The following is a 15,451-nucleotide window of genomic DNA, read 5'->3' as shown; positions in this document are numbered from 1 at the left end:
CCAGATACATCTACAGACCTGCTGGTCTCCGATTCATCTATCTACCCATCCACTATGCATTACTTGGCAGGGGCTAACCAGACTAAACTGAATATCATGGCAAATCCCATAGTGGATTAGCACCCCACAGAGCATAGTGGCTGTACCTCACTACGAGATATGCCCCCCGGCAGCTGAAGGAGGTGAGGCTCTAGTGATAATACTGACTAGTGAGGGTTCTTTTTTCATGTTAGTGTGCCAAGCTAAAGTGCTTGTGGAAAAGAAGACCTCACCTTCTACCTTTCCCCCCCCATTTCCCAGTGTGAAGCAAACTGGTGACCCCATGAGCACCTGTCCTTAACAGGATGTAGGAGCCGACAGGCAAGTCACACATTCCCCTAGTCTATCAATGTTGTGTACCCTTTCTTGCCATGTCCTTCCTTGGCTAAATGCACCCTCCAACTTGAGCATCACCAATCATGCTAAAGCTGAGACCAGTAAGGATTGGCTGCCTAACAAAAAGGGAATTGGGAAGCAGAAAGATCCCCACACTGAGCCCTGGTAATAATCCAAGTGCACAAAGCCTAAACGAGCCTATAGGGGTATTCAGGGACTTACCAGGGAGGCACAGTGAGGGTACCATGGGACAGCACATCCACTAGTCACACAAGGCCCGCAAGCTGAATCCGGACCGCCAGGCCATTTCATGCAGCCCTCGCACCTCTCCTGCAGCTGCAGGACCCCCTTGTCTCAGCAGTCAACAGCAAAGAGGAGGACAGAACGTCACCCAAAAGATCTTGCGCCTCTTTGTGCAGCCGCAGCACCACCTCATCTCTGCCTCCCCTGGTCTCAGCATACTCTGGCAGCTGACTCCAGCCCTCCTCTGGTCCTCCAGACCCTGCACTTTCTGCTTCCCAGCTTCTTTCCAGCAGCAGCACAAGGTAAGGGGGAGTGCACTGTAAAGTAAGTGAGGGTGGGGGACTCTTGACTTCTGAAAGTGGGGGGCTTTTGACCTCTGAGGTAAAGGGGGGGGGGGGGGGTGGAGTGCTCTGGACATCTAATCTTACAGATAGAACTGGCCCTTAAATTTTGATACGCCTGCACGATTAAACTGGGTTTGACACCCTTGCACTGGTGTATTAAAATTTCATCCTGGCCATTAATTGTGCGGATGCGGTGCGATTTGAGCCGTACAAAACTAATGGGCTCAAATCGCACGGCACAGAATCATATGGGATTTGACCAAATCCCATGCGTTTTCCTGCACCTCATCAGTGTGAACCAGCAAACTATGTTCTAAAATGGGAAATGGCTCATGTAAAAAAATTAAAATAAAATAGTATCAAGATGGAAGCTTTAAAACCTAGAACAGGGATGTAGGGATATTGGTTCTGGAGCTTTCAGAATATATTAGAAGCCAATAAGTAATGCGATCCACCAACATTCACTCATATGATTCCTCCTGTATTGAATTGTATTGCATTGTAACTGTACTGTCTGCCCTCATGTTGTAAGGCGCTGCGCAAACTGTTGGCACTATATAATAATAATAATAATGTCAGCTTTATGCATGTGCATAGAGGGGTTAAGGTAGTGTTAGGCACACATTTTCAATGAGTTTTTAAATTTAGAGTGGCTATTGTTAACAGTCATTGACCAGGGCTTGTTATTACCTGCACATCAAAATGCGATGCAATTGGCGTCTATAGACCTCCCAATGCACTAAAAATGTTTAAAGAAATAAAATAAAATCCAGAAAAGTCATATTTAAAAATGGGAACAAGACACTATTTTTATTTTGGAGAAGTTTGAGCACATTGCAACTCAGCAGTGTAAATGGGCCCCAAGTTTCTTCCCGTGGATGGTGACCAGAACAGCTGGGGAACTTCTACATTCTCAGGGATGGTGTTGATCAAACACATCAGAGAGCGGCTAAGCCAAGTGTGCCGAAGAGATGCTCTGCACAGAAGAGGGAGTGGCTTGTGCATAGACTCCACCCACGACATGCCTAATCCTCTCTGGAAATGAGACTTCTATATATCCACTGTGAGCACAGAAGAGGCATCAGAACTGCTCTGCGTCCATCAGGACAGTAGCTGGAGGATGCTTTACACAAGCATAATGTCACAAAGGCGTTTACAGCACTTCCACATACTGAGCTCCACACCGAACAGCAGGAGGGAACATCCAAGCGCTGAGCGAGGACCACCAGCACAGTGAGTACCCGACAACAGTGCCCACTACACTGATACTTTATACCTGCAAGTTCCTTTCTAACAGGACTGTTTAATGAGCTTTTCTCTATGCTGTATTCAAGGGTCATTCCACCTAAAACTGAGATTTGATATGTTTGGTGGCTCTGATCTTCTGATGGACTCTCAGGGACTCTGATGGTGACATCTCTGCACTTGAATTTTCTAGTCTGTCCACCTGCCAGAGACATTATGAGCTGTATCAGCTCTCCCTGATGGAATTTTAATTTATTACGTTAATGGGGAATGCGACAGGAGGAACGGGAACACCTGCGCTGTGAGCGGGACGTGTGGTAATGCAGATCAGAGCTAGGAACTAGAGCAGGAGATCACACCACCAGAGAAATAAGAAGCTATTGGGTGGCTGCCCACCGGACCGTGCTAGACCTGAAAGATCACTTTAGGGTGAAATGACCCTTTAACAAAACTCCAGTCCTATGGTTACCATACACAGTACAATCTGGCCATTAAATCTTTGTACAATCAACTTTAGATTTACCAAAACTATGCAATATGAGGAACGATGTAATCTACCCAATCCATCCATATCCAGACAGGCAGGTCCTTGCACTACATAGCTATTGGCAGCTCCAAAGAGGATTGTGCATTCAGATTGCAACCCATAGATGATACAATTTCCTTTCCTGCAACCACGGGTGGAAAGGAAAAGAAAAATCTCTCGATTCCCCCATCAACACAGTCAGTGTCGATGGGTAAAATCCCTCTCGCAGAGTTATGCCGCGTACAGATGTTCGGAATTTCCAACAACCAAACCGTGGATTTTTTTCCGACAGAAGTTGGCTCAACCTTGTCTTGCATACACACAGTCACACAAATGTTGTCGGAAATTCTGAACGTCAAGAACGTGGTGACGTACAAGACGTACGACGAGCCGAGAAAAATAAAGTTCAATAGCCAGTGCGGTTCTTCTGCTTGATTCTGAGCATGCATGAACTTTTTGCGTCGGAAACGCGTACACACGATCGGAATTTCCAACAACAAGTTTTTTTGTCTGAAAATTTGAGAACCTGCTCTCAAACAGTTGTTGTCGGACATTCCGACAGCAAATGTCCGATGGAGCCTACACACTTTCCGACAACAAGCTCACATCAAACATTTGTTGTCAGAAATTCTGATCGTCTGTACGCGGCATTATTGCGCTTTGCCAGCAGGGAGCCTTCCCAACCAGCAGAACACAATGATTACTGCTGGTGGCTATAGCCGCTGGATGGTTGTACTGAAGTCAATTAAATTGATTGACTTCAAGTGGTTGTAAAGGCATAAGTTTTTTTTTATCTTAATGCATTAAGATTAAAAGCCTTCTATGTGTAGCAGCCCTCCTAATACTTATCTGAGGTTCATCTAGATCCAGCAATGTTGCACGAAAGACTCAGACGTCCGGGACTCTCCCTCCTCATTGCCTGAGACAGCAGTGTGGCGCCATTGGCTCCCACTGCTGTCAATCAAAGTCAATGAGCCAATGAGGAGAGAGAGGGGGTGGGGCCAGGGCTTTGTTTCTGAATGGACATACAGAGCAGTGGCTTGGCTAGGGTGCCCCCATAGCAAGCTGCTTGTTGTGGGGGCACTCGACAGGAGGGAGGGGCCAGGAGCACCAAAAGGGACCCGAGAAGAAGAGGATTGGGGCTGCTCCTTGTAAAACCAACTGCACAGAACAGGTAAGTATAACATGTTTGTTGTTTTTAACTAAATAAAACTGAGACTAGTATCACTTTCAGTACAACCAGCCTGCCCATAGAGCGATCAAATTTCAGCCAGTCCCTGCTGAACCGGTCAAAATTTGACCCATCTATAGCTGGCTTTAGGCTACCTACAAAGTTTTCAAGCAGTGTGTAAAGTGTAAACCCTCTTTTTTATACATTAAAATAACAAACATGTTATACTTACCTGCTTTGTGTAGTGGTTTTGCACAGAGCAGCCCAGATCCTCCTCTTCTCAGGTCCCTCGCCGGCACTCCTGGCCCCTCCCCCCCTGCCGGGTGCCCCCACAGCAAGCAGCTTGCTGTGGGGGCACCCAAGCAGGCACGTTCCCGAGCCGGTGCTCTGTGTGTCTATTCACACACGGAGCCGAGGCTCGGCCCTGCCTTCTCTGTCTCCCGACTGGCTCACTGGCTGTGATTGACAGCAGCGAAAGCCAATCAGGAGTGCGAGTCCCTGGAGAGCCAAGGCATGAAGGTCATTGAATGCATGAAGGTAAAAAAACGTGCGCCTTTACAACCACTTTGATAAAAATCCTGCTTGCTGCATCATTTACTTCTCACTATTTTCATCCCAGCGTTTAGATGGAAATGCTGGGATGAAGCATATATAAAGCACATTTCACATGCACCACATGAAAATACAGTGTGAATGTAACCTTAAAGTGAATGTAAATTTAAAAAAAAAAAAAAAAAAAAAAAAAAAAAAAAAAACCCTTTAGCTTTGGATAGAGTAGGCTTAAAACCATCATCAGGTTATTGTTTGCTGTCTTTGTCCCCACGGGGTGATTTCCCCTCACTTCCTGTCCTGGAGACAACAGGAAAAGAGAAGAAATCTCTCTAGTGGATTGAAGTCCCATCTTTGGCTAGGTTCACATGGCAGCGGTTTGCACTTTTTTTTTTTTTAACCTAAAGTTGATTTTGCATGGAGCCAACACACTGCGACACATAGGGGATGATTTACTAAAGGCAAATCCACTTTGCACTACAAGTGCACTGCAAGTGTATTCGGAAATGTGCAGTCGCTTTAGATCTGAAATGAGGGGAAGCTCTGCTAATTTTATCATCCAATCATGTGCAAGCAAAATTGCTGTTTTTTATTTTCCTTGCATGTCCCCCTCGGATCTACAGCGACTGCACTTCCAAGTGCACTTTCAGTGCAAAGGGGATTTGCCTTTAGTAAATAAACCCCATAGTGGTCATAATGCAGTATTTTCCCCAATTCACACTTTCTTATGAAAGAAGAACTTTTGCCTAGTACCTTCAATTTTGATGGCACTTGCACAGAACAAATGCACATATTTATAAATACGCCCTATAGTGTATCTAAACTCAAAAGCAAAAATGTTACATTTTGCAGCTTACCAATTTTTAAAAGTGGCAACTGCATGGTTTTCTTTTTTTTTAGGCCCCTTTCACACGGGTTTTCTGACCAGGTCCGATCTGAGCCTCCATTCAGCCCTATGGGGCGGCGGATATCTTAGCGGTTACATGTCCGCTGACACCCGCTACTATCCAATCCGATCCCTGAAATCCAGACGGATAGAGACCCTATTTTCCATCCGTCTGGCGGATCGGATGAAAAACGGACAGGAGGTCTGTTTTCATCTGATCTCCCCATAGAGGAGAGCGGGGCTCTGACAGGTCCATCTCAGCACAGTGAATGGAGACAGACCTGTCATCTGCCTGCTCAGCGGGGATCAGCAGATCGATCTACCACTGAGCAAAGCAAAGTCCGCCGGGCGGATCACCCGTGTGAAAAAGCCCTAGCTTATTTACCCCCCCTTTATTTTCAACTGGTGATCCAACCAGTGTGTTAATTTTCAACTTCCTTTAACCCCTTTCACTGTCACTGAGGGGTTATGTCATTTGTCAATGACAGCAGGGGAGGGGTTAGATTTACTCAGGGCCTGGGGTGTGTGTGTGTGTGTGTGTGTGTGTAAATCTGACAGGTCAACTCTCGACCACCTAATTGCCTTAAAGGACCCCCGGCAGTGCGGACCCCCTCCATGTTCCTGGGTTCCACTGTCACGCCTGTGGGCCAGGGGTCGCTGATCTCTCCTAGCTTGACAGAGCAACATGCATTATATCACAAGTGTAAACTTATAGTGATACCCAGGCACTTAGAACCCCCCCCAATTATACACTATATTACCAAAACATTGGGACGCCTCCCTTTACACACACACAAACTATAATGGCATCTCAGTCTTAGTCCGTAGGGTTCAATATTCAGTTGGCCCACCTATTCCAGCTATAACAGCTTCAACTCTTCTAGGAAGGCTATCCACAAGGTTAATGAGTGTTTGACCATTCTTTCAGAATTTCATGCTCCCAAATTTGTGGGAACAGTTTGGGGATGGCCCCTTACTGTTCTGACATGACTGCGCACCAGTCCACAAAGCATGGTCCATAAAGACATGGATGAGTGTGTTTGGGGTGAAGGAACTTGACTGGCCTGCACAGAGTCCTGACCTCAACCCGATAGAACACATTTGGGATGAATTAGAGCGCAGACTGCGAGCCAAGCCTTCTCGTCCAACATCAGTGCCTCACCTCACAAATGCACTTCTGGAAGAATGGTCAAACATTACTATAGACACACTCCTAAACCTGCAGCCTTCCCAGAAGAGTTGAAGCTGTTATGGCAGCAAAGGGTGGGCCAACTCAATATTGAACCCTACAGACTAAGACTGGGATGCCATTAAAGTTCATGTGCGTGTAAAGGCAAGTGTCCCAATACTTTTGGCAATACAGTGTATGTTAGTCAAGTCCATCTAAAGCTACTAGTGTATCTAACACCTTCTCCCTAGCTTGACAATGCTGCGGTCCAAGGGTGGCTCCAATGCTCCTCCATCCAGAGTGCAGCCACCCTACAGCCATACATGGATTAAAACTCGTCCGGGTCAGCAGGGACCACAAAAATTTTGATTCATGTATGGCCACTGTGGTTGAACAGAAGTCGATCTACTAACCGACTTCTGTTCAACCACCATGTCGAATTTTTGCTGCTCGATCAGCTGATCACCATATTATGGTGGTGGGGGAAGTCTCTTCACTGTCAGGATACAAACACAGCGGGGAGAATTCCCCCATCCACATCAAATGTGTTGATTGGGGAATCGGGTCAGCTTTTTTGTCCAACCCACTAATTGAACAAAAAAAAAAAAAAAAATGGATGCATCTGTGGGCTCCTTAGGACAGGAAGTGTGTTACTGGCCAGAACATCAGATGTAAAAATAGGGGTGATCCTAAAAAGTCTAAAATCTATGAAGCCAACACATTTAAAGTGATTTACCCTATTTTTTTTTTTTTTAAATAGAGGAGGTCCAAAGAAGAGATGGGAAGGCCTGGAACAAAAACTGAAAAATTGGGGGGGGGGGGGGGCATGGAGTGTGGACTATGTTCTTTTACAATGTTAAAAATATGTCTATGACATTGAATTCAAACTATATAACAGGAAGACGTTAATGAAAAAAATGTATGAGACTTTAGGTGAAGTCTTAAATTATTGCAAGTTCTCTCAGCTGAAGACAAGCAAATCCTGGAATACAATTCAAGTAATACTAATTCTCAATGCAGTTCTCAAACAAGAGAAATATGCATTTCTGCCACTAGGGGGCAATGCAGGGGAAATGCTCCAATTTTGTTTGCTTGTGGGCTCCATCTTGTATCTCCTACAGTTGGGTGATTGTTGGGATACAGTAGATCAGAGGTTCTCAACTCCTGTCCTCAGGACCCACTAACAGGCCAGGTTTGCAAGAGAACGGAAAGACATCACAAGCGATATCATTTGCTGCTCAGTGATTGCAGTTTTCTAGTCTGCATCTCCCAAATAGGGTTGCCACCTCATCCCTTTAAAACAAACACATATGACTTACACAAGTTCTGTGGCTGATTAAGGTGGTAAATAAACTCACTTAGTGCCTTATCTGCTTTAAATTAACCTCAGAACCTGTATCATTCAGATGTGTTCGGGTTTAAAGTGATGAGGTGGCAACCCTGCTCCCCAAGGTAATACTTGAAATCTGGCCTGTTAGTGTGTCCTGAGGACCGGAGTTGAGAACCACTGCAGTAGATGATGGTTTCTGACCTCTGAGGCCTTCACTGACAGGTAAGAGGGCAAATTTGTCTGACAAAATTAGTTTATCTTTACAACCATTAAAAGTTTCCTGTGAATGTTCTCCACCATCACAGTATAATGTTTCCCTATAGTCCAATCAGTAAATTGTTTTTTCTTTTCCTCCTTTCAGTAAAATGGTGAGACCAACATCTAGAGTTTGGAAACATTTCCACAGTGCAATCAATGTCTGCTGAGAGAAAAGCTGCAATTTACAAATATTGTGAGAAGAAATATTCTTTTCCAAATGCTACAAGGATGAAAAAACACATCCTGCCATGACAGAGTTGCCCTAAAGTTAATTAAAAAAAAAAAAAACTTTATGGAATGAAATGGTGAGGACTAGAGTTCTCATTCCAGAAACACTCTTTCTGCTTCTTCTGGATCATCACAAAGTGTTTCTTCATCAGCAGTATCTTCCAGTAATGAAGTCTTACAAACCACTCTCAAAAATAGACTCCCTTCATTTATAGATACAATGACATGTGGAAATCAAAAAGATCAATTTGTTTTGTTTTTTTTAATTTTTGGAAAAAAAACAACATTGTTTTCTCATGGCTTCGAAAATTTCCAGAAGTTTTACATCTCTAGAGAGTAGAGCTGCACAATTAATCGTTAAGAATCGTTATCGTGATTTTTTCCCGCTTGCGATCTTGACAAAGTATTTCCCGATTTTTTCTATGCAGAGAATTCTCTCTGCTCTGCTGAAGTCCGCAGCTATCAAAAGAAAGGAAAAAAAAAAAAAAAAAGAAAAAACGGGCAGTCTGCCAAGAATCACAACATTCTTTAGCAGTGGAGCTTAAGTATAAACATTGTAACAATTTGTCCTTTAGATCAAAAGGAATACACTTTGGTGTGTTAGGCCCCTTTCACACTGGGGCGGGGGTAAAGCGCCGCTATTTTTAGCGGCGCTTTACCGTCGTATTTGCGGAGGTATTCGGCCGCTAGCGGGGAGCTTTTAACCCCTGCTAGCGGCCGAAAAAGGGTTAAAACCACTCGCAAAGCACTGATGCAGCAGCACTTTGCTGGCAGTATAGCTGCGCTGCCCATTGATTTCAATGGGCAAGAGCGGTGGAGGAGCGGTATTACACACTGCTCCAAAAGGTGCTGCTAGCAGGTCTTTTTTTTAACTTTCCTGCCAGCGCACCGCTCCAGTGTGAAAGCCCTCGGGGTTTTCACACTGGAGAGACAGGAGCGGCTCTTTCAGGGCGTTTTGCAGGTGCTATTTTTAGCGCTGCAGCGCCTGCAAAGCACCCCAGTGTGAAAGGGGTCTAAATGAGGGAAGTTTAACCATTTAAACACTAAACCTTTTTCTGACATTTGTTGGTTTCAAGTTACATTTTTTTTTTTTTTTTGCTAGAAAAATTGCTTAGAACCCCCAAACATTATATATATTTTTTTTAGTAGAGACCCTAGAGAATAAAATGGTGGTTGTTACAATATTTTATGTCACACTGTATTTTCGCAGCAGTCATTCAAATGCATTTTTTTTGGGGGGAAAAAAAAAAATTACACTTAAATGGATTAAAAAAACTAAAGGGGTTGTAAAGATGTTTTTTTTTTTTTTTTTAAAATAACAAACATGTTATACTTACCTTCACTGTGCAGCTCGTTCTGCACAGAGTGGCCCCGAACCTGGTCTTCTGGGGTCCCTCGGCGGCTGTTTCAGCTCCTCCCCGCAAGCATTTACCACCTTCATGCGAGCTCCCTCGCACGGTGGTGAGTGCTTGCGGGCGCGCTCCTGTGATACAGCCGGCGGCTATAGCCGCTCGCTGTATCACTCGGCCCCGCCCCCCGGCGCGCCGCGTCATCGGATGTGATTGACAGCAGCACGAGCCAATGGCTGCGCTGCTTTCAATCCATCCACTGCAGCCAATCAGCGACCAGGCTGAGCTGCAATGAAGCTGACGAGGACGAGGAGCGAAGATTCGAGGCGTCAGGTAAGTAAAACGGGGGGGGCTGGGGCGGCGGTACTGTCAAAAGTTTTTTCACCTTAATGCATAGAATGCATTAAGGTGAAAAAATTTTTACCTTTACAACCCCTTAACCAGTAAAGTTGGCCCAATTTTTTTTGTATAATGTGAAAGATTTTATGCCGCGAGAATCGTGATCTTTTTATTCTAAGCAAAAAAAAAAAAATCGTGATTCTCATTTTGGTCAGAATCGTGCAGCGCTACCAGAGTATCCTAATATGAATGGGTCTACTGATAATCTTCCTTTCCATGTTTTCCAGCTTGCCCCCAAACTGCTACCCCCACCTCCCTGTTCACCGGTATCTCCTTTAGCTGGCCAGGTGCTATAGAGTCACCCATGCATGCGTGCCCTCGCCAGGCCCTGAGACACACACAAACCGAATGATAGCTGCAGCAGCCTGTTATTCCCTCTACTCCTAGCAAGGCTCTACAACCTGGAAGTTCAGGGGAAGCGACATGGTGGAACCTGGAGCTGGCAGCTGTGAAGAGTGAAAAAAGTAAGTAGGTAAGTGTTTGGGGACAGGGGGCGGTTTGGGTGTTAATGCATTAAGGTAAAGTGCCTACCATTTAGAATTACTTTAAGAATTGGTAAGCTGCAATGTATTTATTTTCTTTGTTTATAGGGCAAAAAAAAAAAAAAAAAAAAAAAAAAAAAAAACGCAGGAGGTGATCTAATACGACCAGAAGAAAGTTCTATTTGTTGGGGGAAAAAAAAAAAAGGCACACATTTTATTTGGGTACAGTGTCGCACGACTGCACAATTGTCAGTTAAAATAATGCAGTGCCGGATCACAAAAATATGGCCTTGGTCATTAAGGCCCCTTTCACACGGGACGGATCCGTGTTGATCCGCCCCGTGTTTATCCGCTGCTCAGCAGGGGATCGCTCCGCTTTCCCCAGCTGAGCAGGCAGATGACAGGGCGGGACCCGCACACTGTGCAGGGACCGCCCTGTCAGATCTCCGCTCTCCCCTATGGGGGATCGGAGGAACACGGACCGTCTGTCCGTGTTCCTCCGATCCGCTCTGCAGACGGATAGAAAAATAGGATTTTCTTCCGTCCGCAGAATCGGACGAGAGCGGAGGCGGACGACATCGGGTGTTAGCGGATGTACATCCGCTGACACCCGCTATCCCATAGGGATGCATGTATGTCCGTATTTCATCCGAAAACAGATGGATGAAATACGGACATACGGTCCGCATGTGTGAAAGGGGCCTTAACCTTTCCGGAGGGAAAGTAGTTAAGCAAGCATTTTACTGAATGAGAATCGATTCCTTTTGTTGTAATTAGCTGCGATTGGCCACAGCTGATCACATAGCACAGATGGTCTGTGATTGGCCCTGTCTGTACCATGTGATCACAGTGACCAATCACAGCTAGCAACACAATTGTACACAATGGCTGGCTTGAAAGGAAGCCAGCCATTGTTTACAACTGTCATGTAACCGGCTGCGATTGGTTATGGGCAGCAGGCCAGTACAGTGATTAGTCATTGGCTGTGTCCGATTGGTTTAGTTTGATAAGATATGTACAGCAACCTGCCAGCCCATCCCACTAGCCATGATCTGCCTGCACTGAATAGAGAAGCACAGAGACCCAAAGAGGATTCTACTGGGTTTAAAATAAAAAAGGTATGCAATTAAAACAGAGGGTTTTATTAAAAATTTTAAGCAAAATTTCAGCGTAATACAGAATAAGGCTAGAAAGAAGAGGCTGCTCGATGTGGAGGGATCTGATACTGCTCATTAGGTACTAAACGTAAGGCATCATTAAAAAATAAATAAAATGATAGAATCAACACCAACTTAATCCAAAAAGACTGGTATAATGGATCATGGGGGGTAAAAAAAAAAAAAAAAAAAAAAAAAATTGCCTTGCGGTGTTTTACATTTTTATAAAGCAGCTTAGAATCAGCGACACTGGAGTGATAAGCAGCATTGCTATCACAGGACTTTACCCCATGGTGAGGTGACAATCCTGATTGCTACACCAAGGTGATGGAAGACTAGGGGCCAGGGACAGGGCCAGGGAATTGCCCTACAGGGCACCAGATCAACACGTCTGTATGTAAAGCGAATGCCTAGTACACACAATGAGAAAATGGGATGAAAATAACCAGAATCGGAGCCGATCGCTTGATAATCTAATCGTTAGTACACAGCTTCCAACATCTGATCACGATATCAGACAAAAGTGTACAAAGGAACATGAATGAGAGATTTCTCATTTGGGAACTCAAAAGATTTTTGTGCAGTTAGTATGGTGTTCGTACGACACAAATTGAGCCAACAAGACCACATATGATCGGAAACAAGAGAAAGACCCGGAAGAAGAAAAGGGGTAATGAAAACAAATTATCTACAAAAAAAAAAAAAAATCATAGTTTGCATTTTGTGAAAAATATTCTGTTATGTTGATAACCCTGGGGAATATTATTTAAATCACTGTGCAAACTGTTGGTGTTATATACAGTGCCTTGAAAAAGTATTCATACCCCTTGAAATTTTCCACATTTTGTCAGGTTACAACCAAAAATGTAAATGTCTTTTGTTGGAATTTTATGTGATAGACCAACACAACGTGGAACATAATTGTGAATTGGAAGGAAAATGATAAATGGTTTTCAACATTTTTTACAAATAAAATATGTGAAAAGTGAGGCGTACATTTGTATTCAGCCCCCCTGAGTCAATACTTTGTAGAACCACCTTTCACTGCAATTACAGCTGCAAGTCTTTTTGGGTAGGTCTCTACCAGCTTGGCACATCTAGAGAGTGACATTTTTGCCCATTTTTCCTGCAAAATAGCTCAAGATCTGTCAGATCGGATGGAGAGCGTCTGTGAACAGAAATTTTTAAGTCTTGCCACAGATTCTCAGTTGGATTTAGGTCTGAACTTTGACTGGCCCATTCTAACACATGAATATGCTTTGATCTAAACCAGGGCTAGGCAACCTTCGAGAGATGGAGATCTACTTGAACAACACTGATGAAGTCAAAGATCACTGGGCATGGTGTCCCCCCCCCCCCCCCCCCCAAAAAAAAAGAAAAAAAAAAAAAAAAAAAAAACCAAACACCGTAAGATCGACCCTTTTTTTTTTTTTACTCAGAACAAAAATAAGCATTACTGGAGAGTGCAGTGTTTAGGAGTGCATTAAGCTGAGAATGCAGGGTTCAGGGGGTGCATTGCGGTCAGAATGTAGGGTTCAGGAGTGCGTTGTGGTCAGAATGCAGGGATGCGGGGTGGGGGTGGTTTGAAGGGTGGTAGAGGAGACTGCTGTGGGGGGTGACTCTGCCCATAACTGTGTCCTCTGCCCTCTTCACATCACCCCCGCCCACACACACACACAGTGGTGTAACCCCCCACCCCCTCCCTTCCCTCCTCTTCCATAGCACAGTGTCCTACTCGTTTCCACAGTGAAGATCGGGGAGTAGCACAGTTCTGGACAGAGGGGCGGGAGCTGGCAGAGTGACTCTTTGTATTAGCAAGGTGGTGATTGGTTGCTTAGGACCACCCTGTGTGCTAGCAACCAATCACCAGTGGTTTAACAAAGTTTGTTTGGCCAGCTCCTCCTCCCACCCTCCGTCCTGAGCTGTGCTTCCTCCTGGTCTCTGCTGTTCACCGATCACAGCGGCGGAGGAGGATGGAGGCGGAAGGGGGAGAGAGACACCAGGATATAGATGGGGCGGCACAGACGCGGAGAAGGCTGGTAGGAGAGCCTGGGGAGACAAAGATTGGAACACATAGAAGGCGGGGGTCGGCGGCACAGGAACCTGTTCCCGGTCCACCTATCACCTGCCGGCAGTCGACAGGTGGACCGCGATTGACGGGTTGCCGACCCCGATCTAAACCATTCCATTCTACCTCTGGCTGTATGTTTAGGGTCGTTGTCCTGATGGAAGGTGAACCTCTGCCTAAGTCTTTTGCGAACTAATTTTTTCTTCTAAGATTGCCCTGTATTTGGCTCCATCCATCTTCCCATCAACTCTGACCAGCTTCCTTGTCCCTGCTGAAGAAAAGCACCCCCACAACCAGATGCTGCCACCACCATGTTTCACGGTGGGGATGGTGTGTTCAGGGTGATGTGCAGTGTTAGTTTTCTACCAAGCATAGCGTTTTGCTTTTAGGCTAAAAACTTCAATTTTGGTCTCATCTGACCAGAGCACCTTCTTCCACATGTTTGCTGTGTCCTCCACATGGCTTCTCGCAAACTGCAAACGGGACTTGTTATGGCTTTCGCTCAACAATGGATTTCTTCTTGCCACTCTTCTGTAAAGGCCAGATTTGTGGAGTGCCCGACTAATAGTTGTCCTGTGGACAGATTCTCCCACCTAATCTGTGGATCTCTGCAGATCCTCCAGAGTTACCATGGGCCTCTTGGCTGCTTCTCTGATTATTGCTCTCCTTGGCTGGCCTGTCAGTTTAGGTGGACAGCCACGTCTTTATAGGTTTGCAGTTGTGCCATACTAAGGTTCTCTAACATCTGAGGGCTTCACAGAACAGCTGTATTTATAACTAAGATTAAATTACACAAGTGGACTCTATTTACTAATTGATTCCACTAGATTCTAGTTAGGGGTATCAGAGTAAATGGGGCTGCATACAAATGCACGCAACACTTTTCATATATTAATTTGTAAAAAGAAATAAATACATTGAAAACCATTTATAATTTTCCTTCTACTTCACAATTATGTACCAATTTGTGTTGGTCTATCACATAAAATCCCAATAAAATACATTTATGTTTTTGGTTGTAAAAATGTCAAAGGGGTATGAATACTTTTTCAAGACACTGTAAATCCTGTATAATAATTTATTTTTATTGTGGGGTCACACGTACATGGAGATCACTTCCGGTTACACACTAGAATGCACGAGAATTTTTGTACCTTTAGTAAGCCACTCGTTTTCAATAGGAGACTAGCGAGCAAAAAATAAAAAAAACATGATTGTTCTTTCAATTTTCTCATTGTGTATATTAGGCTTAACAGTTCTGAAGTCTAAATACAGAATAGTGGAGTAAGGCTACATTCACACGGAGATTCAGATTCTGCCGCTGGTGAGAATCAGTGGATTCTTCTCTTGTGGATCTAAACGCTGCTGCACACAGTGAGGTTTATTTACTAAAGCTGGAGAGTGCAAAATCAGGCTCACCTCTGCATAGAAACCAGTCAGCATCAAACTTCAGCTTGTTTAATTAAGCTTTAGCAATATAACCTGAAGCTGACTGGATTTCTATACAGAAGCGAGCCTGATTTTGCACCCTTCAGCTGTAGTAAATAAATCCCAGTGCCTGCGAAGAGAAGTGGCTTTCAGATTTGTACTCTGTACAATCAATGGCCCGCACTGCTGCTGTGTACGCACGTAGCCGCTCATCCAGCATGTGAAGAGAACCCATGAATAATCCT

At 44.7% G+C, this 15,451-nt stretch overlaps 1 protein-coding gene and 1 long non-coding RNA gene across 3 annotated transcripts in view; one reads left to right on the top strand and one right to left on the bottom strand.

The window, feature by feature from the left end:
• TECR (trans-2,3-enoyl-CoA reductase) overlaps nt 1–15,451 on the bottom strand; it is a 79,638-nt gene that overhangs the window by 56,006 nt on the left and 8,181 nt on the right. The window lies entirely within an intron of this gene.
• Nucleotides 1,910–15,451, top strand: part of LOC141133235 (uncharacterized) — a 58,511-nt gene continuing 44,969 nt past the window's right edge. Inside the window, exons 1-2 of the long non-coding RNA XR_012243028.1 lie at nt 1,910–2,195; nt 10,299–10,543. This is a non-coding gene — a long non-coding RNA (uncharacterized lncRNA). The remainder of the gene's footprint in view (nt 2,196–10,298; nt 10,544–15,451) is intronic.

Source organism: Aquarana catesbeiana, linkage group LG03, assembly GCF_042186555.1.
Source record: "Aquarana catesbeiana isolate 2022-GZ linkage group LG03, ASM4218655v1, whole genome shotgun sequence".
Classification (NCBI taxonomy): domain Eukaryota; kingdom Metazoa; phylum Chordata; class Amphibia; order Anura; family Ranidae; genus Aquarana; species Aquarana catesbeiana.
Note: the sequence above shows the minus strand (reverse complement) of the source record. Positions and strands in the feature narration are given on the sequence as shown.